The following is a 9,045-nucleotide window of genomic DNA, read 5'->3' as shown; positions in this document are numbered from 1 at the left end:
CATGGGCTGCTTGTATATTTTCGAGCTTAATCCTTTGTCAGTTGCTTCATTTGCAAATATTTGCTCCCATTCTGAGGGTCATCTTTTTGTCTTCTTTATGTTTTCCTTTGCTGTGCAAAAGCTTTTAACTTTCATTAGGTCCCATTTGTTTATCTTTGTTTTTATTTCCATTTTTCTAGGAGGTGGGTCAAAAAGGATCTTGCTGTGATTTATGTCATAGAGGGTTCTTCCTATGTTTTCCTCTAAGAGTTTGATAGTTTCTGGCCTTACATTTAGGTTTTTAAGCCATTTTGAGCTTATTTTTGTGTATGGTGTTAGGGAGTGTTCTAATTTCATTCTTTTACATGTAGCTGTCCAGTTTTCCCAGCACCACTTATTGAAGAGGCTGTCATTTCTCCATTGTACATTCTTCCCTCCTTTATCAAATATAAGGTGACCATATATGCATGGGTTTATGTTTGGGCTTTCTATCCTGTTCCATTGGTCTATATTTCTGTTTTTGTGCCATTTTCATACTCTCTCGACTACTGTAGCTTTGGAGTACAGTCGGAAGTCTGGGAGCCTGATTCCTCCAGCTCCGTTTTTCTTTCTCATGATTGTTTTGGCTATTTGAGGTCTTTTGTGTTTCCATACAAATGGTGAAATTTTTTTCATAGTTCTATGAAAAATGCCATTGGTAGTTTGATAGGGATTGCATTCAATCTGTAAGTTGTTCTGGGTAGTATACTCATTTTCACAATGTTGATTCTTCCACTCCAAGAACATGGTATATCTCTCCATCTGTTTGTATCATCATTAATTTCTTTCATCAGTGTCTTATAGTTCTCTGCATACAGGTCTTTTGTCTCCTTAAGTAGGTTTATTCCTAGGTGTTTTATTCTCTTTGTTGCAATGGTAAATGGAAGTGTTTCCTTAATTTCCCTTTCAGATTTTTCATCATTAGTGTATAGGAATGCAAGAGTTATCTGTGCATTAATTTTGTGTCATGCTACTTAACCAAATTCATTGATTAGCTCCAGTAGTTTTCTGGTAGCATCTTTAAGATTCTGTATATATACTATCATGTCATCTGCAAACAGTGACAGCTTTACTTCTTCTTTTCCAATTTGGATTCCTTTTATTTCTTTTTCTTCTCTGATTGCTGTGGCTGAAACTTCCAAAATTATGTTGAATAATAGTGGTGAGAGTAAACACCCTTGTCTTTTCTCTGATCTTAGAGTAAATGGTTTCAGTTTTTCACTATTGAGAACGATGTTGGCTGTGGGTTTATCATATATGGCCTTTATTATGTTGACATATGTTCCCTCTATGCCTACTTTCTGGGGGGTTTTTATCATAAATGGGTGTTGAATTTTGTTGAAAGCTTTTTCTACATCTGTTGAGATGATCATATGGTTTTTCTCCTTCAGTTTGTTAATATTGTTTATCACATTGATTGATTTGCATATATTGAAGAATCCTTGCATTCCTCAGATATACCCCATTTGATCGTGGTGTATGATCCTTTTAATATGCTGTTGGATTCTGTTTGCTAGTAATTTGTTGAGGATTTTTGCATCTATGTTCATCCGTGATATTGGCCTGTAGTTTTCTTTCTTTGTGACATCTTTGTCTGGTTTTGGTATCAGGGTGATGGTGGCCTTGTAGAATGAGTTTGGGAGTGTTCCTCCCTCTGCTATATTTTGGAAGAGTTTGAGAAGGATAGGTGTTAGCTCTTCTCTAAATGTTTGAAATAATTCGCCTGTGAAGCCATTTGGTCCTGAGCTTTTGTTTGTTGGAAGATTTTTAATCACAGTCTCAATTTCAGTGTTTGTGATTGGTCTGTTTTTATTTTCTATTTCTTCCTGGTTCAGTCTCAGAAAGTTTTGCTTTTCTAAGAATTTGTCCATTTCTTCCAGGTTGTCCATTTTATTGGCATATAGTTGCTGTAGTAATCTCTCATTATCCTTTGTGTTTCTGCAGTGTCAGTTCTTACTTCTTTTTCATTTCTAATTCTACTGATTTGCGTCTTCTCCCTTTTTTTCTTGATGAGTCTGGCTAATGCTTTATCACTTTTGTTTATCTTCTCAAACAACCAGCTTTTAGTTTTATTGATCTTTGCTATTGTTTCCGCCAGTTCTTTTTCATTTATTTCTGATCTGACCTTTATGATTCCTTTCCTTTTGCTTACTTTGGGGTTTTTTAGTTCTTCTTTCTCTAATTGCTTTGGCTGTAAGGTTAGGTTGTTATTTGAGATGTTTCTTGTTTCTTGAGATAGGATTGTATTGCTATAAAACTTCCCTCTTAGAACTGCTTGTGCTGCATCCCATAGGTTTTGGGTCGTCATGTTTTCACTTGTCATTTGATTCCAGGTAGTTTTTGGTTTCCTCTTTGATTTCTTCAGTGATCTCTTGGTTTTTTAGTAGTGTATTGTTTAGCCTCCATGTGTTTGTATTTTTTTCAGATTTTTTCCTTAATTGATATCTAGTCTCATAGCATTGTGGTCACAAAAGGTACCTGATACAATTTCAATTTTCTTAAATTTACCAAGGCTTGATTTGTGACCCAAGATATGATCTCTCCTGGAGATAGTTTCATGAACACTTGAGAAGAAAGTGTATTCTGTTGTTTTTGTATGGAATGTCCTATAAATATCAATTAGGTCCATTTTGTTTAATGTATCATTTGAAGCTTGTGTTTCTTTATTTATTTTCATTTTGGATGATCTGTCCATTGGTGAAAGTGGGGTGTTAAAGTCCCCTGCTATTATTGTGTTACTGTTGATTTCCCCTTTTATGGCTGTTAGCATTTGCCTTATGTATTGAGGTGCTCCTATGCTGGGTGCATAAATATTTACAGTTATTATATCTTCTTCTTGGATGGATCCCTTGATCATTATATAGTGTCTTTCTTTGTCTCTTGTAATAGTCTTTATTTTAAAGTCTATTTTGTCTGATATGAGAATTGCTACTCCAGCTTTCTTTTGATTTCCATTTGCATGGAGTATCTTTTTCCATCCCGTCACTTTCAGTCTGTATGTGTCCCTAGGTCTGAGGTGGGTCTCTTGTAGACAGCATATATATGGGTCTTGTTTTTATATCCATTCAGCCAGCCTATGTCTTTTGGTTGGGGCATTTAATCCATTTACATTTAAAGTAATTATCGATATATATGTTCCTATTACCATTTTCTTAATTGTTTTGGGTTTGTTATTGTCGATCTTTTCCTTCTCTTGTGTTTCCTGACTAGAGAAGTTTCTTTAGCATATGTTGTAGAGCTGGTTTGGTGGTGCTTAATTCTCTTAACTTTTGCTTGTCTGTAAAGGTTTTAATTTCTCCATCACATCTGAATGAGATCCTTTCTGGGTAGTGTAATCTTGGTTGTAGGTTTTTCCCTTTCATCACTTTAAATATGCCCTGCCACTCCCTTCTGGCTTGCAGAGTTTCTGCTGAAAGATCAGCTATTAACCTTATGGGGATTCCCTTGTATTTTATTTGTTTTTTTTTTTCCCCTGGCTGCTTTTAATATTTTTTCTTTGCATTTAATTTTTGGTAGTTTGATTAATATGTGCCTTGGCGTGTTTCTCCTTGGATTTATCCTGTATGGGGCTCTCTGTGTTTCCTGGACTTGATTGATACCACATCTTGTTTATCCATTCATCAGTTGATGGACACTTAGGTTGTTTCAGTACCTTGGCTGTTGTAAATAATGCCTCTATGCACATTGGAGTATGTACCTTTTCATATTAGTGTTTCGTGTTTTTCAGATATATAACCAGGAGTGGAATTGCTGCGTCATATGGTATTTCTATTTTTAGTTTTTTGAGAAACCTCCGTACTGTTTTCCACAGTAACTGTACCAATTTACATTCCCACCAAGAGTGTCCTAAGGTTCCCTTTTCTCCACATCCCTGTTAACATTTGTCATTTCTGTTCTTTTTGATGCTAGCCATTCTGACAAGTGAGAAGTGATATCTCATTGTGGTTTTGATTTGCATTTCCCTGGTGATTAGCTATGTTGAGCATCTTTTCATGTGCTAGTTGGCCATCTGCATTTCCTCTTTGGAAAAATGTCTATTCAGTCCTTCTGCCCATTTTTTAATCCAGTTGTTTGTTTTTTTTGATGTTGATTTGTATGAGCTGTTTGTATATGTTACAAACAGCTGTAGTCCTTATCAGTCATATCATTTGCAAAGATTTTCTCTCATTCAGTAGGTTGTCTTTTCATTTTGTTGGTGGTTTCCTTTGCTGTGAAAAAGCTTTTAAGTTTAATTAGGTCCCATTTTTTTTTCTTTTGCTTTTGTTTCCTTTACTTTAGGAGATGGGACCATTCTTTTACATGTAGCTGTCCAGTTTTCCCAGCACCACTTATTGAAGAGACTGTCTTTTCTCCATTTTATATTCTTGCCTTCTTTGTCATAGATTAATTGTCCATTGATCTATGTGTCTGTTTTTGTGCCAGTATCATATTATCTTAATTACTAAAGCTTTGTAGTATTGTCTGACGTCAGGGAACATGATTCCTCCAGCTCTGTTCTTCTTTCTCAAGATTGTTTTGGCTATTTGTGGTTCTTTTTGTTTCCATGCAAATGTTAAAATTATTTGTTCTAGTTCTGTGAAAAATGCCATTGGTATTTTGATAGGGATTGCAATGAATCTCTAGATTGCCTTGGGTAATATGGTCATTTTAACAATATTGATTCTTCCAGTCTAAGAACACAGTATATCTTTCCATCTCTTTGTGTCATCTTCAATTTCTTTCATCAGTGTCTTATAGTTTTTGGAGTACAGGTCTTTTGCTTCCCTAGGTAGGTTTACGTCCTAAGTATTTTATTCTTTTTGATGTGATGGTAAATGGGATTGTTTTCTTAATTTCTCTTTCTGATACTTTGTTGTTAGTGTGTAGAAATGCAACAGATTTCTGTATATTAATTTTGTATCCTGCAACCTTACCAAATTCATTGATGAGCTCTAGTAGTGTTCTGGTGGCGTCTTTAGTATTTTCTATGTATAGTTTCATGTCATCTGCAAACAGTGACAGTTTTACTTCATCCTTTTCAATTTGGATTACGTTTATTTTTTTTCTTCTCCAATTGCTGTGGCTAGGACTTCCAATACTATGTTGAATAAAGGTGGTGAGAGTGGGCATCCTTGTCTTGTTCCTGATCTTAGAGGAAATGCTGTCAGCTTTTCACCATTGAGTATGTTGTTAGCTGTGGGTTTGTCATATATAACCTTCATTATGTTGAGGTCTGGTATTTAGTTTTTGTACCCAGTTCCTAAAATCGCTTCAGAACATCAGTGATTTAGGTGAAAGAAGCATCTTTAGGTATTCATAGCCAATACTTTTCAACCATAGCTGAGTTTATATTAATGAGGTGACTTTTGGAAAGCCCCTAAAGATGGAGGACTGGTTGCCAGGGGAATCAACCATGTGATTAGAGTGTTGAAATTTTCAGTCCCACTCAGTAACCTTCAGAGAGGAGAGACACGCTGGAGATTCAACAAATCACCAATGGCCCGTAATTGAATAAATCACGCCTGAATAATGAAGTCTCCAAAAAACCCTTAGTGAAGGGGTTCAGAGCTATTCTTGGCTCATGAACACATCTGCATGCTGGGAGAGTGGCATGCCCAGAGAGGGTGGCTATACTTACAATGGACAAAATAGAGTATAAGTCAAAAACTGTCTCTAGAAACAAAGAAGGTAATTATATAATGATCAAGAATCAAATTGAGAGAAAGATATAACAATTATAATTATATATGCATCCGACATCAGAACACCTAAATATATAAAACAAATATTAACAGATCCAAAGGAAAAAATTGACACTAATTTAATATTAGGAGGCTTCAATGCCCCACTTTCAGCAATGTATAGAACTTCCAGACAGAAAATTAATAAAGAAACAGCAGACTTGAACAACCCTACAAAACAAATGGACTTAACAGACATATTCAGAGCTTTCCACTCAATAGCAGAATACACATTTTTCTCAAGTGCGTACAGAATAATTTCCAGGATAAACTACATATTAGGTCACAAAACAAGTCTTAACAAGTTTAAGATGATCAAAATAATTCCAAATATTTTTTCCAACCACAATGGAATGAAACTAGAAATCAAAAACAGTAAGAAAATGGGGAAATTCATAAAAACATCAAAGGTAAAAAACACACCCTTCAACAACAATTAAGTCAAAGCAGAAATCAAAAAGGAATTTAAAAATTATCTTGAGACAAATGAAAACAAAACCCAATATAATAAAACTTACGGATTACACAATAGGCATCTTATAAGAAGGAAGTTTATAGCAGTAAATGCCTACATTATAAAAGAAAAAAGATAGCAAATAAGCAACCTAAACTTACACCAAATAGAAGAAGAACAAACTATTACCAAATTTAGCAGAAGAAAAAATATAATAGAGATTATAGCAGAAATAAAGCAAATAGAGAATTTTTTTTAAATAGAAAAGAATCAGCACAAAAAAGAGTTGGCTTTTTGAAAATATAAACGAAATCGACAAATCCTGAAAAAAAAAAAAAAGGACTACCATATGACCCAGTAATCTCACTTCTGAGTATTTATCCAAAATAATTTAAATCAGGATTTCAAAGAGATATTTGCATTTCCACGTTCATTACAGCTTTATTCACAATAGCCAAGAAGTGTACCTTAGTAAGCTCAGGCTGCTCTAACAAAATACCTTAAACTGGGTTTCTTATAAACCACAGAAATTTATTTCTCACAGTCCTGGAGGCTAGAGTTCTGAGATCGTCAGCATGCCAGCATAGTTGACTTCTGGTGAGAGCCTCTTCCAGGTAATAGATTGCTGACTCTTCCTTGTATCCTCACATGGCAGAAAACAAAGAAAAGAAGCAAGCAAGGCTACATATACCCTCATGACCTAATCTAATCCTAATTACTTCCCAAAGACCCTTCCTCCTAATACCATCACTTTGGGGCACAGGATTTCAACATATGAATTTGGTGGTGGTGGGGCACAAAAATTCAGTCCATAACAACATAGAAACTAGCTAAGTGCCCACCGAGGGAAGAATGGAAAAAGAAAATGTGGTATAGATATAAAATAGACTATTATTATTCAGCTATTAAAAAGGACATGCAGTCACATGCTACAACATGGATGAACCTTGACGACATCATGCTAAGTGAAATAATCCAGTCACAGAAGGACAAATACTGTGTGATTCCATTTACATGAGGTATTTAAAGTAGTCAGACTAATTGAAACAGGAAGTAGAATGGTGGTTGTCAAGGGCTGGAAAGAGGGGGCAATGGGGAATGCTTTTCAATGGGTATAGAATTTCAGCCATGAAAGATGAAAGAGTTCTAGTTATTTGCTGCACAACATTGTGCTTATAGTTAACAATACTATACTGTACCTTCGTTGAAGTTAGATCTCATGTTATAGGTTTTTCCACAATAATAAAAAATAAAAGGTTATGTCCATCAAGGACTTGTAAAAAAAAAAAAGAGAAAACAATCTACAGTAGCATCAAAAATAATATTTAGGAATACATTTAATCAAGGAGGTAATATTCAGCTATAGAAGGGAATGAAGTATTGATACATGCTACATACAAACATGGATGAACCTTGAAACATTATGCTAAGTAAATGAAGCCAGACACAAATGACCACATATTACATTACTCTGTTTATTTGAAATATACAGAATAGGCAAGTTCATAGAGAAAGAAAACAGATTAGTGGGTGCTAGCAGCTGGGGACAGAGGAATGGAGAGTGTCTTAATGAGTTTCCTTTCGGGGTGATGAAAATATTTTAGAACTACATAGTGGTGATGATAGCATATCATGACTATATAAAATGCCACTGAATTTTACACTCTAAAATAATTTAAATGGTACATTTTTAAGTACATTTTACCACAATAAAAAATTGAAAAAAAAAAAGCAATGTAATATTGAGGCATGGTACAACATAGATGAACCTTGAAAACATAATGTAAAGTGAAAGTCAGGCACAGAATGCCACTTATTGTGTAATTCATTTATATGAAATGTCCATCATAGACAATTCCATAAAGATATGCTTTAGATTACCAATAGCCAGGCCCTGGTGGAAATGAGGAATGACTGCTATTAATGAGTATGAGGTTTCTTTTGGGGGCAATGAAAATATTTTGTAATTAGACAGTGGTGATAGTTGCACAAATCTGTGAATGTACTAAAGCTATCAAAATGTGCACTTTAACAAACTCTATTGGGCATGATTTTAACTATGTTGTATTATCAGGTAGCATAACATAGGGGTTAAGTTCACAGGCTTTGGAATCAGACAGACTTAGTTTGAGCCTGGCCTCCAAAACTTTAAAGCTCTTTGACCTTGAATAATTTATTTTCCATCTCTAAGCTACCTTTTCCTATGTAAAAGGGAAATTACTATAATTTGTATTTAGGTTGTTTCAAGAGTTGCTGATACAATCCATTTAAAGCACTTAAAACAGAGCCTGAGTTACTTGGAGTTCATGGAAATGGCAGTTATTGTTGCTGTTGTCATAATCATCTTTATTATTATTCCATACATCTACATAGAAAAATGCCTAGCTGGAAATACATATCGTTGGCTAAAAAATTATCTCTAGATGGTAGGATTATGGATGATTGGTATTTCATTCAAAGTTTTGTTTATTTTATAAATATTCTACAATAGGCATTTTAATTTGATAATATAGCTAGAATGAACTTTATTATTATTGAAAAATTGGAACATTTCACCTTAAAAAAGAAGCAACCTGTTGTGAACCCCAGAAAATTCTGCCCTATGATCTACTGTGAAGTATTTGCTTAGTTTGTTGGGTGTGGCTTCTATTTGGGGGAAATAACCATGGCAACCGACATCTCAACAGTACCATTATGATTTGCAGATGGTCCAACAGGTGGTACTATGGCTGACTCTATGACCAGTCAGAAGTAACAAGACCTGAGGCTACTGCATCAGGCAACCTTCCAGATTATTAACAGTAGTTGTGTGATGGAAAATGTGGCAGAGAGTAGTGTCAGACCTGCAGATTT

Source organism: Tursiops truncatus, chromosome X, assembly GCF_011762595.2.
Source record: "Tursiops truncatus isolate mTurTru1 chromosome X, mTurTru1.mat.Y, whole genome shotgun sequence".
In the NCBI taxonomy this organism is placed as follows: Eukaryota; Metazoa; Chordata; class Mammalia; order Artiodactyla; family Delphinidae; genus Tursiops; species Tursiops truncatus.
This window is presented reverse-complemented; position numbering follows the sequence as displayed.